Source organism: Aotus nancymaae, unplaced genomic scaffold, assembly GCF_030222135.1.
Source record: "Aotus nancymaae isolate 86718 unplaced genomic scaffold, 86718_ANA_hifiasm-v0.15.2.pri h1tg000006l, whole genome shotgun sequence".
Classification (NCBI taxonomy): domain Eukaryota; kingdom Metazoa; phylum Chordata; class Mammalia; order Primates; family Aotidae; genus Aotus; species Aotus nancymaae.
This window is the reverse complement of record NW_026988417.1, coordinates 77933175-77956769: the sequence shown is the minus strand read 5'-3', so window position 1 is coordinate 77956769 and position 23595 is coordinate 77933175.

Genomic DNA, 23595 nt, shown 5'->3' with positions numbered 1-23595 from the left:
CTCTGCATTTCCTGAATTTGATTGTTCACCTGTCTTACTATGTTGGGGAAGTTCTCCTGGATAATATCCTGAAGAGTGTTTTCCAACTTGGTTCCATTCTCCCAATCACTTTCAGGTACACCAATCAAACATAGGTTTGGTCTTTTCACATAGTCTCAAATTTCTTGGAGGTTTTTGTTCATTCTTTTTCATTCTTTTTTCTCTAATTTTGTCTTTACACTTTATTTTATTAAGTTGATCTCTAATCTCTGGTATCCTTTCTTCCACTTGATCAATTCAGCTATTGATACTTGTTTATTCTTCACGAAGTTCTTGTGCTGTTTCTCAGCCTCATCAGATTATTTATGTTCTTCTCTAAACTGGTTATTCTAGTTAGCAATTCCTCTAACCTTTTATCAATGTTCTTAGATTTCTTGCATTGGGTTAGAACATGCTCCTTTAGCTCAGAGGAGTTTGTTATTACCACCTTCTGAAGCCTACTTCTGTCAGTTCATCAAACTCATTCAGTTTTGTTCCCTTGCTGGTGAGGAGTTGTGATTTTTTGGAGGAGAAAAGGAGTTCTGGTTTTTGGAATTTTCAGCTTCTTTGCACTTGTTTTTCCTCATCTTCGTGGGTTTATCTACCTTTGGTCTTTGATGTTGGTGACCTTTGGATAGGGTTTCTGTGTGGATATTCTTTTTTTTTTATATTGATGATATTCATTTCTGTTTGTTAGTTTTCCTTCTAAAAGTCAGGCCCCTCTGCTGCAGGCCTGCTGGAATTTGCTGGAGGTCCACTCCAGACCCTCTTTGCCTGGGTATCACTAGCAGAGGCTGTAGAACAGCAGAGATTGCTGCCTGTTCCTTCCTCTGGAAGCTTTGTCCCAGAGGGGCACCCATCAGATGACAGTAGGAGCTGTCCTATATGAGTTGTCTGTCGACCCCTGCTGGGAAGTGTCTCTTAGTTAGGAGGCATGGGGGTCAGGGACTTACTTGAGGAGGCAGTCTGTCCCTTAGCAGAGCTTGAGTGCTCTGCTGAGAGATCTGCTGCTCTCTTCAGAGCCGGCATTTAGGAACGTTTAAGTCTGCTGAAGCTGCACCCACTGACGCCCTTTCCCCCAGGTGCTCTGTCCCAGGGAGATGAGAGTTTTATCTATAAGCCTCTAACTGGGGCTGCTGCCTTTCTCTCAGAGATGCCCTGCCCAGAGGGGAGTAATCTAGAGAGGCAGTCTGGCTACAGTCACTTTGCAGAGCTGGGGTGGGCTCTACCCAGTTTGAACATCCCAGTGGCTTTGTTTACACTGTGAGGGGAAAACCACCTACTCAAGCCTCAGTAATGGCAGACTCCCCTCCCCCCACTAAATTTGAGCATCCCCAAGTGGACTTCAGTCTGCTGTGCTGGCAGAGAGAATTTCAAGCCAGTGGATCTTAGCTTGCTGGGCTTCATGGAGGTGAGATCCACTGAGCTAGACCACTTGGCTCCCTGGCTTCAGCCCTCTTTCCGGAGGAGTGAAGGGTTGTGTCTCACTGGCATTCCAGGTGCCACTGGGGTATGAAAAAAATTTTTTTGCAGCTAGTTCAGTGTCTGCTCAAATGGCCACCCATATTTGTGCTTAAAACTGATCCTGGTGGCATAGGCACTGGAGGGAATCTCCTGGTCTGTGTGTTGCAAAGACTGTGGGAAAAGCATAGTATCTGGCCTGGAGTGCACCATTCCTCACGGCATAGTCCCTCATGGCTTCCCCTGGCTAGGGGACAGAGTTCCCCTGCCCTTTGTGCTTCCCAGGTGAGGCAATGCCCCACCCTACTTTGGCTTGCCCTTAGTGGGCTGCACCCACTGTCTAACCAGTCCCAATGAGACGGGCCAGGTACCTCAGTTGGAAATGCAGAAATCACCCACCTTCTGCATTGATCTCACTGGGAACTGTAGACCAGAGCTGTTCCTATTTCACCATCTTGCCAGCGACTCATTTGGAAATTTTATAAATGGTATAATGATACAGGAATTATCTGTTCCTTGAAGATTTTTAATAAAGCTGTTTGGGTCTTTTTTGGTCTGGGGGCCATTTTTATTTTTAATAAGTTTTTTCATTTTCTCCCATGACTATTGATATGCTTAGGTTTCTAATTTTTAAAATCAATTTGAACTTTTACATTTTCTTAGAAATTAGAAATATCTATTTATCAAGATTTACAAATTTAAAACCATCAGGTTACCACTGGTATTATCCTGTAACATTTGTCATTTCAGCTGTCTCAGTGGTAGAACTCCTAATTCCTAAGAGGAATTGTCTTCTTCTTAGACACAAAACCCACTAACACTAATGATAATTGATGAGCTAAAAAAAAATTTCATAATGTTTTAAGAAAGTTTGCAAATTTGTGTTGGGCCACATGCAAAACCATCCTGTGGTCCAAAACAATTCTTCCAATGTGGCCCAGGGAAGCCAAAAGATTGGACATTCCTGCTGTAGAGTCTGAAAACCCAAAAACTACATTCCCCAGATCCCTTTGAGGCAGGGTTCTGGCCACGAATGCGAATCCAGCTGTTGTTACTACCTGTTCTAGTCACAGAAATACTGAGATTTTCTGCAAGAGAAAGCCAAATCGTGGGTAGCGAGGAGGAAAAGGCAATGCTAGCAGTGGTTTCTTTTGCTCTATCTCTGCTTCTTGGGTAAAAATCTCTTATGTTATGTTCTTGAACTCAGTTGTTCCAGTGGTAGCCTCCTAAATCTGCATCTTCTTGATTGTGTCACTATAGAAACTGGCAGTACAGTTCAGCAGTGATTTTGGGAGTAAGCCCTGAAGGCATAGCCAAAAGCCTGATTTTCCATCCCTTCCTACAATGCTGTAAGTACTGAATTTACTGTATTAAATCTATTTTTGTTTAAAATGGTTAGATTACATTTCCTGAAGCTAATTGCTAAAATAATTATCTATTTTCAAATTCATTAATATCTGGTTTATCTTTATTCATTTATTTCCCTGTAGAGTTTTCTATTGTTATTCCTCTTGGTTCTTAGATATAAGATTTAGTTTCCTTTCTTTCCTTCCTTCCTCCACCCTCCCTCCCTTCCTCCCTTCCTTTATTTATTTTCTTGTTAACAGTAAAAGTGATAAACACTGCATTTTTCTCTGAGAACAGTTTTGGCATCAATCCATATTTGGATATGTGGTACTGTTATTGCTAACATCTAAAGAGTACAAAATTACAGGTTTTATTTCCTCTTTCAGACAATAATTATTTGGCAAACTATTATTTCTAAAGGATTGGATAACCTCTCTTCCTTTTTTATTTCTTGTTACCTTTTGTTTGTCTACTATTTTTGCATAATGGTCAGAGAATATGACTTTCTATCTTTTGGAAATTATCATGTTTTACATAACATAATCAAATTTTATAAATGTATAGATGCTCTTGGCACTGAAAATTTCATTTATTCTTTGTAGTGTGCAAATCAATTTTATTTATATTTTGTATGTTTTCAATTCTTTTTTGCCTACTCAAAATAAATTCTCTCACTTGTATTTCCACTAATTTCTTCTTTTATTCAAACAGGTTTTGCTTAATACAATACACATGAAAGTTCGTTAATTTAAATTTTTATTATGAATTGTCCCTTTTGTTTTTTGTAAAATTTGTTTCATGTGACTGGCCTTTTCTTCCATCAAATGCATTTTTTTCTTATACTTATTACCCTTTCTTTTTGCTTTCATTTGTCTAGTACTTTTACATAATCTATAGATTTACTACATCATTTTGTTTTATATACATTTCTTTGCAAACAGCATATGTTAATAGATAAAATTTGCATGCAGATATATTTGTTTTATCTTCTTTCTTTTTTATAATACATTAAGTATATATATTGTGCTTTTAATTCTATTCATATAAGCATAATCTCCCAAGGATGTTATGAGTTTTGTTCAAGACCACCACAATAAAGCAAATGTCACAATAAAATGAAACTTCTTTGTTTTTTTGGTTTTTCAGTACATTTAAAAGTTGAGTTTATACTACTGTAGACTACAAAGTGTGAAATAACATTATGTCTTTAAAAAATGTACATTCCTTAAATTTAAAAAGATTTTATTGCTAATAAAAAATTAAATGAAAAGCTCTAATAACCATCTGAGCCTTCAGCAAGTTGTAATCTTTTTGCTGTTGGAGGGTCTAGACTTGATGTTGATGGCTGCTGACTGGTCAGGGTAGTGGTTGCTGAAGGTTGGAGTGGCTGAGGCAATTTCTTAAAATAAAAAAATGAAGTTTACTGCATCTATTGACTCTTTCACAAAAGATTTCTCTGCAGCATGTGAGGTTATTTGATAGGAACCTATCCACAGAACTTCTTTCAAAACTGAAGTCAATCCTCTCAACTCCTGCTCCTGCTTTCTCAGCTAAGTTTATGGACTATCCTTAACCTTCTGTTGTCATTTGAACAACATTCACAGCATCTTCACCAGAAGTACATTCCACATCAAGACTCCAATTTCTTTCCTCATCGATAGGAAGCAACATCTTATCCCTTAAAGTTTTATTATGAGGCCAGGAGCAATGGCTCACACCTGTAATCCCAGCACTTTGGGAAGCCAAAGTAGATGGACCACTTGAACTCAGGAGTTTGAGACCAGCCTGGACCACATGACAAAACTCTGTCTCTAGAAAAAAAATACAAAGACTTGATGGTCATGATGACATGTGCTTATAGTCCCAGCTACTTGAGGGGCTGAGGTGGGAGGATTGCTTGAGCTGGGGAGGTCAAGTCTACAGTGAGCCATGTTTGTGCCACAGCATTCCGGCCTGGGTCACAAAGCAAGACCCTGTCTCAAAAAAAAAAAAAAGTTTTATCATTAGATTGTAGCAATTCAGTCAGATCTTCAGTTTTCACTTTTAATTCTAGCTCTTTTGCTAATTTCACCACATCTGAAGTTACTTCCTTGACTGAAATCTTAAACCCCTCAAAGTCACCCATGAGGGTAGAATCAACTTCTTCCAAACTCCGATTAATGTTGATGTTTTGACCACCCCTTCCTCCAATAATCATGAATGTTCTTTTTTTTATTGCATTTTAGGTTTGGGGGTACATGTGAAGAACATGCAAGATTGTTGCATAGGTACACACGTGGCAGTGATTTGCTGCCTTCCTCCCCTTCACCTATATCTGGCATTTCTCCCCATTCTCTCTCTCCCCAACTCCCCACCCCCCACTGTCCCTCCTCTATTTCCCCCCAATAGACCCCAGTGTGTAGTGCTCCCCTCCCTGTGTCCATGTGTTCTCGTTCAACACCCGCCTATGAGTGAGAACATGTGGTGTTTAATTTTCTGTTCTTGTGTCAGTTTGCTGAGAATGATGGTTTCCAGCTTCATCCATGTCCCTACAAAGGACACGAACTCACCGTTTTTGATGGCTGCATAATATTCCATGGTGTATATGTGCCACATTTTCCCTGTCCAGTCTATCACCGATGGGCATTTGGGTTGGTTCCAGGTCTTTGCTACTGCAAACTGTGCTGCAATGAATGTTCTTAATGGTATCTAGAATGGTGATTTCCCGAAGGTTGTCAATTTACTTTGCCCAGATCCATCAGAGGAATCAGTATCTACAACAACTATAGCCTTATCAACAGTATCTTTTATGTAATAAGACATGAAAGTCAAAATGATTCCTTGATGCATGGACTACAGAATGAATGTGTTAGTAGGCATGTAAACAATGTTAATCCCCTGTACTTCTCCATCAGAACTCTTGGGTGACAGGTGCATTGTCAGTGAGCAATAATATTCTGAAAATATTTTTTCCTGAACAGTAGTTCTCAAGAGTGGGCTTAAAATATTCAGTAGCCTATGCTGTAAAGAGACATGCTATCATCCAGACTTAATTGTTCCATTGATAGAGCACAGGCAGAATAGATTTAGCACAGTTCTAAAGGGCCCTAGAGTTTTTGGAATGGTAAATGAGCATTGACTTACACTTAAAGTCACCAGCTACATTAGCCCATAACAAGAGAGTGAGTCTGTCCTTGGAAACTTTGAAGCCAGCCATTGACTTCTCTTCTCTAGCTAGAAAAGTCCTTGAGGACAACTTCTTCCAATAGTTGGCTGTTTTGTCTACACTGAAAATGTGTTGTTTATGTAGTCACCTTCATCAATGATATTAGCTGGATATTCTGGATAACTTGGTGCAGCTTCTACATCAGCACTCGCTGCTTCACCTTGCATTCTTATGTTAGGAAGATGACTTCTTCCCTTCAACCTAATGAACCAACCTCTGCTAGCTTACAGCTTTTCTTCTGCAGCTTCCTTCCCTCTCTCAGTCTTATAGAATGGAAGAGGGTTAGAGCCTTGATTTGATGTAGGCATTGGCTTAAGGGAATGTTGTAGCTGGTTTGATTTTCTATGAAGACTACTAAAACTGTCTTCATTATCAGCAATAAGGCTGTTTCACTTTCTCATCATTCATGTGTTCACTGGAGAACCACTGTTAGTTTCCTTCAAAAACTTTTTCTTTTCATTTACAACTGTGCTGACTGTTTGGCACAAGAAGCCTCTCTTTCAGTCTATCTCAACTTTCAACACGCCTTCCTCACTAAACTTAATCATTTCTAGCTTTGGATTTAAAGTGAGAAATGTGTGACTCTTCTTTTCTCTTGAGCACTTAGAGACCATTGTAGGGTTACTAATTGGCCTAATCTCAATATTGTTGTGTATCTGGGTATAGAGAGGCCCAACAAGAAGAAGCTAGATGAAGGAACAGCCAATTGGTTGACAGTCAGAAACCATACACACATTTATTGATTAAATTCGCTATCATCTCTGGACACAGTTCCTGATACCACCAATTACAATGGTAACATTAAAAATTACTGATCACAGATCACCATAGGAAATATAATAATAATAAATTTGAAATATTTTGAGAATTACCAAAATGTGACACGGAGACATGAAGTAAGAGCATGCTATTGGGAATATGGCGCCAATAGGCTTTTAGACTCAGAATTGCCACAAACATTCAATTTGCAAACATCCCAATATCTGCAAAGTGAAATAAAGCTAAGAGTGATAAAATGAGGTATGACTGTAATTAATTTAAGATTTGTATGTAAGAAAAAATAGTTTTCTGAGACTGATCTATATTTATCATTTAAACAATCGAAACAATTCCCAAAATTCAGAGGGGAGTGCAAGATCAATTCCTAACCTTTTAGCCCAAAAATAACCATCACTAAACTTTACCATAATATCACTTCTCTATGTTTAATTATGCAAATAGAATGGTATAAAATAGGACTGGAGGATTTTTATTTTATTTTTATTAGGTTCACTTTTTTTTAATGGAATCTCTCTCTGTCACCCAGGCTGGAGTGCAATGGTGTGATGTTGGCTCACCACAACCTCCACCTCCTGGGTTCAAGCAATTCTTCTGTCTCAGCCTCCCAAGTAGCTGAGATTAGCCATGCCTGGCTAACTTAATTATGTTCAATTAAAATCTAATTAATGAAAGAAGAAACTGAAGTAAAGCTGAAAGAACTGGTGTACTTGAAGTAAATGTTTCTTTACTACAAAAAATAAGTTTCTGAAACTTTCCTCTATAGATAAGATAAATATTAAGAGGTTGGAGTCAGGACTTTTTTAAACTGCATGTGTAAATTATGCCAGATCCACAGGATTTTGACTATGGAATACTGGGAGGTTTGTGCACTTAAAGTTTCTTCCACCAATCTCTGCCAGATTTTTATTACTTACTAAATTCATAATGTCAAGATTAACAACATTTACATTTTATTTTGCAATCAAAGTTCGTGACATGTTTAGTTGTGGTTTTATACTTAAAGGAATTGTATTCATTATCATTCTTTTTCCCTAGTTTCTTTATTCTTGTATTCTGTGCTTCTATACATCTCTTATTTGATTGAATTCCATTGACATGCTTTTTTTAAAAGTAGCACTTACAGGCAATGTATCCCCTCAGTTTCTATACCATTGAGAATGTGTGTTTTTGTCTTTATAGTTGAAGGATAACTTGTCTAGGGATCAATTTTAAAGTCACATTTTATATCCCACAGAATGTGGTAGACATTCTTCCAGTTCTCTAACTTTAAACAATTACTATGGAAAACTCCAAGGAAAATCTGATTCTTTTTAAATAAAGTTCCACTTGCTTTTCTGCATAAAATTTTCATAAAATTCTGTCTTTATTCCTTAAATTCCAAATTGCACCAAGACATGTTTTGGTGAACACGATTCTGAATCACTTTTTCTCTTAGACAGAGTTTGCTTTTTTAAATCTGAAAATCTGGTCTTCAGTTCTGGAACATATTTTGTAAATTTTTTTTTTTTTTTTACTATTTATTTAATTTTGTTTGATTTATTTTCTTTCTCAATTTCTATCTCTTCCTCAAATCTATTTTATTTCATTATGCCTGTATGAAAGACAGGTATAGCTTTTTACCCATATTAAATTTGATTTTTTTATATCACTGCCATTTTTAAATTTTGTATTGTGTTATTTCTTTAGATTGTGTATTCAATCATGTATTTTTCTTCTATTTATTCTCCCACCATTTTTTAGCTCTTCCATTAGTTTTCTGAGCTCTTTTATCGCCATATTTTCCTCTTCTGATGCCTTAAAATTTTTATTGAACTCTTCATTCTCTTCCTAGAGCTTTTCTTCTAGAAAATACATTGTACTAGTTCTTGATCACTCCATAACAACATTATCACTAACTTAGTGGCTTAGGACCACACACATTTGTTATCTCACAATTTCTGTGGGTCAGGAGTTCAAGTATCACTTATCTGGGTTCTCTGCTTTGAGGGTCTCACAAGGCTGCAATCAAGGTGTTAGTTGGGGTTGTGGTCTCATCTGAGGCTCAACTGAAGGATCTGCTTGCAAACTCAACATTGTTGCTGGCAGAATTCAGTTCCTGGAAAACTGCTACACTGAAGGCTCAATTTCTTTCTGGTTATTGGCCGGGGGCCACACTCAGCTCTTTGCCCTGTGGCTCTTTCCTTCTGAAACCTGGCAATATGGTAGCTTGCTTCTTTAAAGCCAATCAGGGTCTCCTAACAAGATAGGCTACAATCTTATGTGATGTAATCACATGCACAAAATCATCATCCTCTCCTATTTGCTGTATTCCATTGGTGAAAAACAAATCATAGTTCTTACAGTCAGGGAGAGGAGTTCATGCAAGGGTCTGAGCACCAGGAGGCAAGGGTTATGGGAGGTGATCTTAGAGTCTGCCCACCACAGTGATGTTGTATGTAATTTCTTGAAGGCTGTGTTAGTTTCCTAGGTCTGCTATAACAAAGCGGCTGGCATCACACTACCAGACATCAAACTCTACTACAAGGCTACAGTAATCAAAACAGCATGGTACTGGTACCAAAACAGAGATATAGACCAATGGAACAGAACAGAGGCGTCGGAGGCGACACAACATATCTACAACCACCTGATCTTTGACAAACCTGATAAAAACAAGCAATGGGGAAAGGATTCCCTGTTCAATAAGTGGTGTTGGGAAAACTGGCTAGTCATATGCAGAAAGCAGAAATTCGACCCCTTCCTGACACCTTACACTAAAATTGACTCCAGATGGATTAAAGACTTAAACATAAGACCTAACACCATAAAAATACTAGAAGGAAACCTAGGCAAAACCATTCAGGACATAGGCGTAGGAAAGGACTTCATGACAAAAACACCAAAAGCAATGGCAACAAAAGCTGAAATAGACAAATGGGACCTAATCAAACTCCACAGCTTCTGCACGGCAAAAGAAACAGTCAATAGAGTGAATTGGCAACCAACAGAATGGGAAAAAATTTTTGCAGCCTACCTGTCTGACAAAGGGCTGATATCCAGAATTTACAACGAGCTAAAAAAGATTTACAAGAAAAAAACAAGCCCATTCAAAAATGGGCGAAGGATATGAACAGATACTTTACAAAAGAAGACATACATGAGGTCAACAAACATATGAAAAAATGCTCATCATCACTGGTCATTAGAGAAATGCAAATCAAAACTACATTGTGATACCATCTCACGCCAGTTAGAATGGCGATCATTAAAAAAACTGGAGACAACAGATGCTGGAGAGGATGTGGAGAAATAGGAACACTTTTACACTGTTTGTGGGAGTGTAAATTAGTTCAACCATTGTGGAAAACAGTGTGGCGATTCCTCAAGGACCTAGAAATAGAAATTCCATTTGACCCAGCAATCCCATTACTGGACATATATCCAAAGGATTATAAATCGTTCTACTGTAAGGACACATGCACACGAATGTTCATTGCAGCACAGTTTACAATAGCAAAGTCCTGGAACCAACCCAAATGCCCATCGATGATAGACTGGACAGGAAAAATGTGGCACATGTACACCATGGAATATTATGCAGCCATAAAAAACGAGTTCACATCCTTTGTAGGGACATGGATGAACCTGGAAACCATCATTCTCAGCAAACTGACACAAGAACACAAAATCAAACACCACATGTTCTCACTCATAGGCGGGTGTTGAACAAGGAGAACACATGGACACAGGGAGGGGAGCACTATACACGGGGGTCTGTTGGGGGGAGTGGGGGGGGACAGCGGGGGGGTGGGGAGTTGGGGAGGGATAGCATGGGGAGAAATGCCAGATATAGGTGAAGGGGAGGGAGGCAGCAAATCACACTGCCACATATGCACCTATGCAACAACCTTGCATGTTTTTCACATGTACCCCAAAACCTAAAATGCAATAAAAAAAAAAAAAAAGAACTATCAAAAAAAAAAACAAAAAAAACAAAGTGGCAGACTTAAAACAACAGAAATTTATTGACTTACAATTCTCAGGGGTAGAATTCTGAAATTAAGGTGTTGACATGGCCATGCTCCCCACGAAAGCTGTAGAGAAAAAACTTCCTTGCCTTTTCCTAAGTTTCTGGCAGCTGTTAGAAATCCTTGGTGTTCCATGGTTTGTAGCTGCCTTCACCCCAATCTTTGCCTCCACTGTGACATGGCCTTTTTTCCTATTTATGTCTCCATATGTCCTCTCCTCTTCTTATAGGATGCCAGTCACTGGATTTAGGGCCCACCTTAATACAGTAGGATTGACCTTCCTAATTGCATTTTCAAAAAAATATTTACTAATAAAGATTACATTCTAAGGTTCTGGGTAAGCATAATTAGAAAAGGACACACTATTCAGCCCACTACAGAGATTACAAGGAAGTATTTACTTTAACTCTTAGAATATTTATTAGGTAATTTACCTTGCATTGTACGGTCTTCTTTTGCTGGTTTTTTTTTTTTTTTTTTGAGACGGAGTTTCGCACTTGTTACCCAGGCTGGAGTGCAATGGCGTGATCTCGGCTCACCGCAACCTCTGCCTCCTGGGTTCAGGCAATTCTCCTGCCTCGCCTCCTGAGTAGCTGGGATTACAGGCACGCACCACCATGCCCAGCTAATTTTTTGTATTTTTAGTAGAGACGGGGTTTCACCATGTTGACCAGGATGGTCTCGATCTCTTGACCTCGTGATCCACTCGCCTCGGCCTCCCAAAGTGCTGGGATTACAGGCCTGAGCCACCGCGTCCGGCCCTTCTTTTGCTGTTTATTTATGTTCTTTTTTTTCCTTTTAAAATATTTTCTTAGATTCTGTCTTGATTCTTTTCTTTTCGTAGTAATAGAAATTACAGATTCATTCATCCATTTCCCTTGCCTGTCTCTAACACAGAAGCTGTAACAGCTAACTAGTTATTTTCCTTACCTTCCTTATCGCTAGTGTTTGCCCAGAAACATGATGCTTGTCAATGAGTTATTGACAAAAATCTGCTTAGGAGTGAAGAATGACATGAGATTACTGGTTCTTCTCTCTCTTTCCTCACTCTGCTTTACTCCTAGCAGTCTCCTTGGCTCAGAGGATAGGCTGAAGACTGTAAAGCTGACCTGCCACCCCGGTTTCTTCTTTAGTTCCACTTCTCCTTTAAACTAGACATTCCACTTCTGAGGCTACCCCAGGTTCAGATTTTGCGACTCTTATCACAGTCTTTCAGGGTTTTTTCTCTTCCTTTGAGAGAAATCTTGGTTCCACTCAAGATTAGAGAAGACATGTTTTGTTTCTTGGCAATCAGCCTCTTTCTTCATTTTACTTTATTGCTGTTTCATTTTTTGTAACTTAGGGTTGTATCATTTCCTTGTTTCATTGAAGATAAAATTGGTTGCTTTTCTTACATTAAAAATTTTTTTGTTTTGTTATTGTTAGGTTTCAAGAGGGAAGATCAAATTTTTTAAAGTATTTTTCTCTTGCCATCTTTAAAAGCCTCTCTTATACTGTCTTTAAGAATTTTAACATAATTATTTAACCACTACTTCTATAATATTCAGAATTGAAAGTAAAATGTTACATTTGAATTCTATTTAATATAATAAATTTAATAAATTTCACCTCAGTATCCCAAGTAACTGGGACTACAGGCATGCACCACCATGCCAAGCTATTTTTGTATTTTTTATAGATATGGGGTTTCACCATGTTGCCCCAGCTGGTCTCAAACTCCTAGGCTCAAGCAATCTACGTGCCTCAGCCTCCCAAAATGCTGGGATTACAGGAGCGAGCCACCACACCCGGCCAAATTCAGTAAACTTTTTTTCTTTTCCAACTTTTCAGTCTTTCCTAATATAATATGGAATCTAGATCCAAAGTGTCATTACATTAATATTTTATATATATTTCTTATTAGATTTTTATATGGTGGTTGTAGTTTATAAGCAAATTTACAACCATTTTTCAGCTCTCTTTTTTACCAAGCTTCAGTGCTTGCATCTGTCATTTCAAACCCTCAATTTTCATTATCTCTTAATTTTGCTTCATATTTCACTTTTTGGGGAAATATTTAAGGCATTTAAAAAATTACATAAAGGTTGTCTCATAGCCTTTGCATATTCGAGAATGTCTTTCTGTTGATCTTTACCTATCATTGACTATATATAGATAAATATACAATTCTGTGGTTAAACTTTTTCAGCCTCAGATCAGTCAGTATAGGCTTTTGGATGTGTTATGTTAACAAATGATCCCCAAATTTCACTCATTACTATTTTAAAGTTTTATTTTCAGTCATGCTACTATTTCCTTGCAGGTTGACTGCAGCTCTGTACCACATCACCTTCATGGCAGCCCCCAAGCTAACTGAGCATCTAGAATATTGCTGATTGTTCTGGCATAGGGCAAAAAAAGCAAAGCAGATGATGCCCTGGCTCTTAAGTATCTGCTGGGAAGTAATGTAGTTACTATTTACACTTGTGTTTAGCAAGTCACATAGTCAAGCTTTGTCAACAGGCAGGGAGGTAGAACTATCTCTTACGAATGGGCAGCAAATATTTGTAAACAATAACTCGCTCTGTCGTCAGGCTTTAGTGCAGTGGCATGATCTCGGCTCACTGCAACCTCCGCCTCACAGGTTCACATGATTCTCCTGCCTCAGCCCCCCAAGTAGCTAGGAATACAGGTGCATGCCACCACGCCCAGCTAATTTTTGTATTTTTAGTAGAGATGATGCTTCACCATGTTGGCCAGGATGGTCTCGATCTCTTGACCTTGTGATTTGCCCATCCTAGCCTCCCAAAGTGCTGGGATTACAGGTGTGAGCCACTGTGCCAGCCCAGACATTGCTCTTTATGCTGGTTTTTCCATTCATAGGAAAGAAGGTTAAATTAAGACTATTACATCTGAGATAGAGGAAATAGGAATAAGAATCAGTACGGGGAAGATGATAATTGTAGTTTTGGAGAGTTGAGTATAAAGTATCTAGTAAGCAACTGTATATGAAGCTGAAAGTGCGGGGAAAGGTCTGGGTTGGAGGTACTAATTTATGAAATCAGTGTAAAAACTGAATTTGTGGCCGAGTGCAGTGCTCACACCTGTAATCACAGCACTTCAGGAGGCCGAGGCAGGTGGATTACCTGAGGTCAGGAGTTTGAGACCAGCCTGACCAACATGGAGAAACCCTGTCTCTACTAAAAATACAAAAATTAGCCGGGCATGGTGGCACATGCCTGCAATCCAAGCTACTCAGGAGGCTGAGGCAGAAGAATCACTTGAACCCGGGAGGTGAAGGTTGCGGTGAGCCGAGATCGTGCCATTGCACTCCAGCCTGGGCAACAAGAGTGAAACTCCATAAAAAAAAAAACTGAATTCATTAGAATCACTGAAAGGAGTGGTAGAATAAAGGTGTCACCTTAGAGCACTGTCTATAAGGGACGGGTAGAGAATTTGAGAGGAACTATGAAGAAGTACTGTCATATAAACCAAGGGACTAGAGAGTATCAGGGAAAGGAGGAATCATAACTGACAAAATGACAGAGACCTTCTAGTATAAGATGGAAGATATTACTTTATGTTGAATTAGGAGAACATTGATGACTTTTGCAAGAGCAGTTTCAACAGAGTAGTAGAGTTGGAAGCCAGTACAGGTAACTGAAGAATGAATATTAGAGATTTAAGTGAAGAAATGAAGTATAAATGGAACACTCTTTTAAAAACTTCAGAGAAAAAAAAATGGAGATTGGGAGATTGTCCCCCCATCTGAACAACGAAGAGACTTGGAAATATTTAAAGGACCAAGGATTGTGTTTTTGTGTGTGTGCCTGTGTGTGTCTGTGTGTACTTATATATTCATTCTTATTTTGTAAATAGACAGAGGGATATATACAAGATAAAATCACTTGGAATCTTTTTTTTCTTTTGAGTTGTAGTCTCGCTCTGTCGCCCGGGCTGGAGTGCAATGGCACAATCTCGGCTCACTGCAAATTCCACCTCCCAGAGTCAAATGATCCTCCTGCCTCAGCCTCCTGAGTAGTTGGGCTTACATTCATGTGCCACCATGCCTGGCTAATTTTTGTATTTTTAGTAAAGACAGGGCTTCACCATGTTGGTCAGGCTTCTTTCGAACTCCTGACCTCGTGGTCCACCCACCTTGGCCTCTCAAAGCACTGGAATTACAGGTGTGAGCCACCGTGCCTGGCATCACTTGGAATTTAAAACCAAAATTAATCAACATAGCTATCTTTAAATTGTGTGAAATCTATGCAATTATAGCCAGTATTTCATGTCATGGTATGTGTGTGCCTTATTCTGGGTTCTCCAGAGAAATAGAACATTAGATAGATGATAGATTGATAGATAGATAGATAGACAGAAAGATAGATGGATTTATCATAACAAATTGGCTTATGTGATTATGGAGGCTTAGAATTCCCAAGATCTGCAGCTGGCAAGCAAGAGACCTAGGAGGTTGATGATACACTTCCAGTCTGAGTCCAAGTATGAAAGCAGGAGAAGACTGATGTTCCAAGTCAAAGACAGTCAGGCAGAGAGTAAATTCTGTGTTACTCCACTTTTTTGCTCCATTTGGGCCTTGGACAGATTGGATGAGGTCCACTCACATTGAGGAGGGCAATATGCTTTATGTGGTCTACATCCTCACAGACATACCCAAAACAATGTTTAACCAAATACCTGAGTACTTAATGGCCCAGGTTAGTTAACACACAAAATTAACCATCATAGTGTGTCATTAAATTCCACTTGGATTTATTTTATTTTTTAAATTAGGCTGGGAGTGGTGGCCCATGCCTGTAATCTCAGCACTTTGGGAGGTCCACATAGGAGGATCATTGAGCCCAAAAGTTAGAGACTAGTCTAGACAACATGGCAAAACTGTCTCTACTTAAAAAAAAAATAAGGAAAATAAATAATACTCTATACATAATATAATTGATTTTACAGAGTCTCACTATGAATTCAGAATGATTTTGCCTAGGTTTTCTTCTAGGGTTTTTATGGTGTTAGGTCTTATGTTTAAGTCTTTAATCCATCTGGAGTTAATTTTAGTGTAAGGTGTCAGGAAGGGGTCCAGTTTCTGCTTTCTGCATATGGCTAGCCAGTTTTCCCAACACCACTTATTAAACAGGAGTCCTTTCCCCATTGCTTGTTTTTGTCAGGTTTGTCAAAGATTGGATGGTTGTAGATATGTTGTGTTGCCTCCGAGGCCTCTGTTCTGTTCCATTGGTCTATATCTCTGTTTTGGTACCAGTACCATGCTGTTTTGATTACTGTAGCCTTGTAGAATAGTTTGATGTCCGGTAGTGTGATGCCTCCTGCTTTGTTCTTTTTGCTTAGAATTGACTTGGCTATGCAGGCTCTCTTTTGGTTTTCCTTGACAAGGCAAATAAAGATAACTCTATTTATTTGTGACTGCTTCTGTTTAGAAACCTAAGCTACTGAGAAAAAAATTTAAATCAAGTAACTGTAGTTTGTATGTTTGGTTGTTTTGTTTGTTATTGTGTCTCTCTACCCTATCCCATCATCTGGAAGTTTCAAAAGTACAACAGCAAAAAAGCAACCTGATTTTTAAGGGTATATTATGGTGGCAGAAATGTCAAGAGATAAGGAAGAGCAAAAGAGGAAACACAAAATATTGCAGTGATAGAGAAGATCTTAAAAAGACTAGGTCAATGTTCGACTTCATTCACAGTTCCTCCCCAGTTATGACATTGTCTTGAGGATAGAGTGTCCTCAAATTAGCACGTACTGATTAGAATAGCAGGGCCCCGCAGTCAATGTTAAAGAAAACAAATATGTTTTCTAGTCTTGTCATAACACATATGAAATAAACAGGTAAAAATTATAAGTTAAATGTGCTTGGCATCATCAATAATCCAACATATTTTATTCATTCCCTAAATGTGTGTACTTCGTTAAGTTGTACTAGGTATCGATTGCTTTATTGAAAACTCCTCTACTCTGATTTGGAAGATTTTTATAATGTAAAATGGTGGTACCAAAACTGGAACAAAAAAGAGCCAAAACACAGTCATTGTCCTCATTGAATTCACAGACATAAGCCATATAATAACATAAAAAACTACAAGATTGCATCTGTGATTAGTGCTATGAAGGAAGATCGAATGGTTCTATGAAAAATTTAATGGTGGGATTTGTGATTTAGATAGTTCAGTAAAGAGATTGGTAAAGTAGATGAAGAATAGAGACAGGAACTCGATTATGCAGAGGCTCTGTGGCAAAGGGAGCATGTCAAGGAGAAGGGACTGAACAGGCTGGAGTAACAGCAGTAGAGAAAGTGCATTAAATAATGGTTCATGTTGACACTATGGAAAATACAAAAATTTAAATTTTGAGTCATGACCTAATTATTTCACTCTGCAAATATTTGAATGGTTGCTATGCCAGAAACTAGATTGCCTGTAAGAGATATATTAAAAACCTACTGTTCACCTTTATGGAGGTGGATGTGTGGCTTACTATGCCAAGTTCCATGAGCCACTGAAAATTTGTAAGTGGGAACAATGGATTGGAAGAGATTCAAATGAATGTGGGTAGACCAGATAAAAGGTTATCTCAGTTGAAAATATGAGATAAGTGTAATGCCAGAGAAAATGGGAAGAGGTATTCATATTTAGAGTTATTTAGGAATTGAAATTGACAATACTTTGTAATGCATTTGATGCAGCGAATGAGAGAAATGGAAATGTGATAAACCTTTTAAGGTTTCTGAGTAAAGCAATACAACAAAAACTCCACTCAGACAGAAAGCTCAAAATACAGTTCTTGAATAAGTCCAAAGATTATTTACAGTAACTGAGGACAGTAGCAAATGCTTATTAGACTTTAATTTATATGTGTTGATAATAACTTGTGTGTCCCACTAGAGCAGAAGGAGGTACTCCCGTACCATCTTGTTATAGTTCTTAAGACACTGTAATTCCTGGATAGCTATCTCTTTCTCTAGACTGTGAGGTCCATAAAGGTGGACAGATTTTTATTGTATCTCTTGCAGGCAATCTAGTTTCTAGCATAACAAGCACTCAAATATTTGCAAAGTGAAGTAATTAGGTCATGACTCAAACTTTAAATTTTTTTTATTTTCCAAATTATTTTTACTGTAGTTATACAATTTAAATTTTTTTTTTTTTTTTTTAAAGAGTCTCACTCTGTGGCCCAGGCTGGAGTGCAGTGGTGCAATCTCGGCTTGGCTCACTACAACCTCCGCCTCCTGGGTTCAAGCGATTCTCCTGCTTCAGCCTCCCAAGTAGCTGGAGTAGCTGGAATTATAGTTGCCCGCCACCACACCCAGCTAATTTTTGTATTTTTAGTAGAAACAGGTTTTCACCATGTTGACCAGGCTGGTCTCAAACTCCTGACTCAAGTGATCCGCTTGCTTCGGCCTTCAAAAATGCTGAGATTACAGGTGTGAGCCACCACACCCAGGCTTAAATAGTTTTTACGTAAAGTTTTTCTAGATTCAAAATTTTCAGTTAATAACTTTATTTCCTCATTTACGTTTAAGCCCTATAATTGCTGCATTACTAATTATGGTCAGATTCAACTGTTTGAATAATAATAACCACCACCACCACATACTAGTTGTGATGATTAATTTTAGGTATTGACTTGACTGGATTAATGAATATGTAGGAAAGTGATAAAGCATTATTTTGGGGTGTTCTATGAGGGTATTTCTAAAGGATATTGGAGTGTGAGTCTGAGTGGACTAAGAGGGGAAGACTCACCCTCAATCTGGGTGGGCACCATCCAATCAGGTGGAGACCCACATAGAAAAAAACAGAGGAAAGGTGAATTGGTCTATCTCTCCTGAAGTTGAGATACAGTCTTCTGTCCTTGGTCATCAGAATGCCAGGCTTTCTAGCCTTTGGATCCAGGACTTACACTTTAGATCACCAGGCTCTCCAGTCTTTGGATCCCAGATTCCCTCTGAGTTCTCAGGCCAGCATACTTGGAATGAGCCACCCTACTGACACCCGAGGGTCTCTGGCTTGCAGACCGCCTGTCATGGGACTTCTCAGCCTTCATAATTGCATGAACCAATTCCCCTAATAAATCCCCTCTCCTGTATCTATATATTCTATTGATTTGGTCTGTCTGGAGAACCCCAACTAATATATAGTAGCGTAGGATATAGTCCTAAGTGTCCATCTAGGAGACTGAGCAATTTTGTATCACCCAGCATAGTGCTTTTTAGAATGCTTTAAAGACTTATGGAATAAATTAGCAGAGGCCTCTCGCTAGTTACAGATGTGGAAAAGACCAACGCATTTTTGATTCTCGTCAGCAGATGGCAGTGTTTTACTTTATTTAGCTAACTGAGGTTTGTTTCCTGAGACTTGCAACACTCAATTTTAACTTAATCCATGAAATAACACAGTATTTTTGAGTTAACTTTATACTTTTTGAACCATAAATAAGTGTTCTAGGATAGGGGTTTTTTTAGGTTTCAAAAAATAATACATTTCCTAGTCAACTTGAGCTTTCTTAAACTCCTTAAATTTGCTTTTTACCTTGCTAATTGCAGACAATTGTTCTCTTTTGAAAACAGGAAAACCCTGTTTATTTTACTTTATTCCTTGGCTTTATTTCTAAGAAAGGTCAACGCTGAACATTAATTCTGGAAATTGAGTTTAAATGATGTTTAACTGAACATGGCACAGTTAAAAATTTCTTTGGTTGAGTTTCTCTCCTCTAAGATGAACCCTGAAGTTATGGGACTTGAGACTGAGTTAGGAGACCTGGATTTCATTGAAATTGCTACAAAGCTTTGACAAGACGATCTATAGTGAGCCATTTGAATAATTTTTCACCAGAATTTTTAATGAGTGAAGTACGTTTGATGTGTATACTACTATACAGTTGACCCTTGAACAACGCCAGAGTTAGAAGGGCTGACGCCCTCCCTGGCCTCTGTGCAGTTGAAAATCTGTGAGTAACATGTGAATTCCCAAAAACTTAACTACTAATAGTCTACTGTTGACCAGAAGCCTTACTGATAACATAAAGTCAATTCACATATATTTTGTTTATGTATTAGTTAGTTATCCTTACAATAAAGTAAGCCAAAGAAAATAAAATGCTATTGAGAAAATCATAAAGAAGAGAAAGTGTATTTATTATTCATTAAGTGGAGGAGGATCATCATAAGGGTTTTCATCCTCATCATCTTCAGGTTGAATAAGCTGAGAAGGGGGAAGAAGAGAAAGAGTTGGTTTTGATGTCTCAGGGGTGGCTGAGGTAGCAGAAATTAACATAGAAGTGGACTTCATAGTTTAAACCTGTGTTGTTCAAGGGTCAAGTGTATTTATGGTGTAAAAACATTGTAAAGATACAGGTTTTAAAAGTCTGAACACTCCATAGAGAAACATAAAGATTGAAAATGAAGAAGACCTTCAACTTTAAGTAAAAATAAAAGTTATTAATAATAAAAGTCTTCAAAAACCCCTCCATCTCTATTATAATGCTGATAATTATGATGAACAACAGCAAAACATGACACTATTCTGTTTCCTCCTGTGAGCCTATTGTTCTTTAATGTTTAAAGAAGCTTTATTACATATTACTTACTTAAGTATAAAGAGAAACAATATATTGAGCTACACATATGCCCCTTCCCAAAACAAAACAAACTCTCCAGTACCTCTTTTGAATGTATTTATAAGAAAACAACAGAAAAAGTCTCTAATTAGAACTTTCTAAAAGCATTTCTCCCCAATTACAGAGCAGTAATGACTATAAATGGCACTGTCTCAGGGACAGCTCATCAGTTAATTATAAGTAGTTCTCTAAATTGAGGAGTGAAGAACGATGCTAAATTTCAATCAGTGCAGATAACTATGGCTTGTCATTATTCACTTGATATTTTAGACAGTCTACCTAAAGAGGAAGATACAGAACAGAAATATTATCTTTTCTAAAGAATGGAGATTATGAGAACATATACCTAAGACTATGTTCTTTTTGGGAATATGGTTTCTATACACATTCAATTCCCATAATCCCCAGAGACTTTCATTGGCTTGCCCAGTTTCTTTTCCATCTGGTCCTTTCAAACCAGGAAAAACAATATGGTAATTCTATTGTTGTGTCTAGTAGCCTGGAAAAATGGAAATGTATAGTTAATATATGTAATATAGTAATTCAGTAATTTTAAAATATGTCAATTAACACTTCCATTCCCTTTGATTCTTGTGTCCCAGCATCATTTAGTACTCTATGCTCTGGAATAAACATCTTAAAATTCTATAATTTATATATGCTCATCTCTGGAATAATTCTACCTGACCAAGTTTAAATTATTTCTTGTGTAGTTTTAAAAGCAAACATAAAGGAAATAATTGTTTAAATAGCAAATCCTCTTACTTTTAGATATTTTTCATGAACCTTTTATCTCATTTCCTTCATTTAAAATTATGCTTCGCTCATTCATGTTCATAGAATTTTCAATCATGCTAAAAGCAAATATGGCTTCTGTTTGCTTATTGTCACAGATAGCCTCTTGGTTATTATTCTCCACAATCACCTTATTCAAGAATTGTAAGTTGGAGACCAGCCTCCCAGTGCAGAACTGTTTAGAAATAGCCCTTCATGCTTGCTCCTCTATTCCCAGAGGAGTTTGCTGCACATGCCTAGATCTCTTTCCATCTGGCCTCTGCACAAAGGGTTTATCCCACTTTAACACAATTCTTTGTTTTATAGAGGACCTTGACTTTATCTGAGAGTGAATACATATGAAACAATAATCATGTTGCAGGAAAACCTGATTTGACCATTTTTTTTCATACTTGATTCCTAAGATGACAGTGAAACTACACTTAGCCGGCAACAAAGACTAAAGGTAAGGGTGTAATGATGACAGGGTTGTAAAAAAGTAAATGTGAAGGGTCTGATTTTTCCATTATTACTGTACTTATGTTTATGTGGCCTCAGTAAAAAAGAAAAAAAAAAAACTTGGTATATTTATTTTTACGTCTATCACTGAAAAACCTTTGTGAGATTTTCAGTTTGTAAGACATTAATAAGAAAACTGCTGTATTTGCATACCGATAGATTTGCAAACTTTATTGCAATTATTTAAAAGAAAAATATTTATAATTATAGGATTAAGACATTTTAAAATGCAACTCTTCTTCCCTCGGTGTAAATAAAATCACAATGACAGGAGTCCTGAAGCCTCGAATTGAAAATCTTCCTTTAAAAATGTATGGTGGTCTTGATGTTTAAAAGAAGTCAGCCTATTTTCTCAGTATATATTCATGTTATCTAACGTTCTTTTTTCTCCAATTATTATATAGTTTTATAAGTGAATATTTCAGAGTCAAGAATTTTGTGGTATTTTTTCTAGAAATATACTGGAAGAACACAAATTCTAAATAAAGAATAAACACCAAAAGGCCAAAAGGAAAGAACGACAAAGTACATGCACGTGCACACACACACCCCCATATAGGTACTTTGTTTTTAATAATTTATTTCAAAATGTATTGTACAATGCTGTCTCAAATACTTTATTTGGGTTTAAAAGAGTTGTAGATGTTGACAGAGGTTTGTTGATTTCAAATGGAAAAATTACTGGCATTGAAAGATGGCAACTGAAATCTTGAACCTAATCAGGTTAATTAAGGTTACTTTGTGAAGATTAAAGAAAAATGTTAGAATTCAGCTCCCCACCCCCAACAAAGGATACTAGTATTTTTACTAAAATATATTTTTAGGTTTGTTTTGGCATATTCTTTTCGAAGAGATTTGAAACTCTTAAATTTTTATAATGACAAAATCTTGTATTTGAACTTTTAAAACATTACTCATTTTAAAGTAAAATCTAAAACTACATTTAAAAACATTTCTGCCCACATTCGGTCTGTTGAAGGGACTAACCTTTGAACACACTAGTCTTATTTTGAAAGGGCAAAGTGCTTTTTTTTTTTAAATTTTAAATAGCTAGTGCTCCACGAGCAAAAACTGTGACCCTCCCCCACAGTGCTCACATATGTCATCTGCATTTGTTAGCAGTGTTACCTACAAGTTTATTACCTTGGAATAATTACAATCCAATTGGCGAGTAAATCATTACAAATGGGTCCATTTCCACCTGGCCTCTGCACAAAGGGTTTATCCCACTTAAAGCAAAATCGACAAAAAGGAGAAAACAGCAAATCCAACTTGCTTTATCTTTATTAGAGGAAATCCTGAAACTTCCGTAGATTGCAGTGTTAGGAAAAACAAGTTTGTCCTTAGAGCGATGTTATGACCACTTCCCCACTCTAACCCTGTTGTTTAAGGGAGTCCACTCCTAACTGCTGACTCAGTTTGTCTTCACTGACAGAACTGAAGCATGACCCAAATTGTCTACTGGGTTGAGTAGGAACAAACGAGCAAACTGCTGATCACTTAGCAGTTCTAGGTTTACTAAAGGATACTTATTTTGTCTAAATACTGTTTGTTGGTACTGCAAAGGTATAAATAATGCCCCTCCCAGGAAAGAAAGGGAAAACCTAAAATCTTAGGCAACCGATTGAAGGTCACTGACGGAAGGCACCTCTGGAGACCGAGCTCCTCAACTCCGGTCCCATCATGGACCAGAGCCACACAGGTGACCGTGCAGGAGTTTCGAGGCTGCGTAGTAAAATAGCTGGCGTGGGCAGTTCTTTTATACTCCAGCTAGAGTAAAACTAACGCAGCTTTGCGTTTCTCTATCGCCTTTGATAGCATCCAGCAAAAGGGTGTAGGGTTAAGGATAGCTGAAGA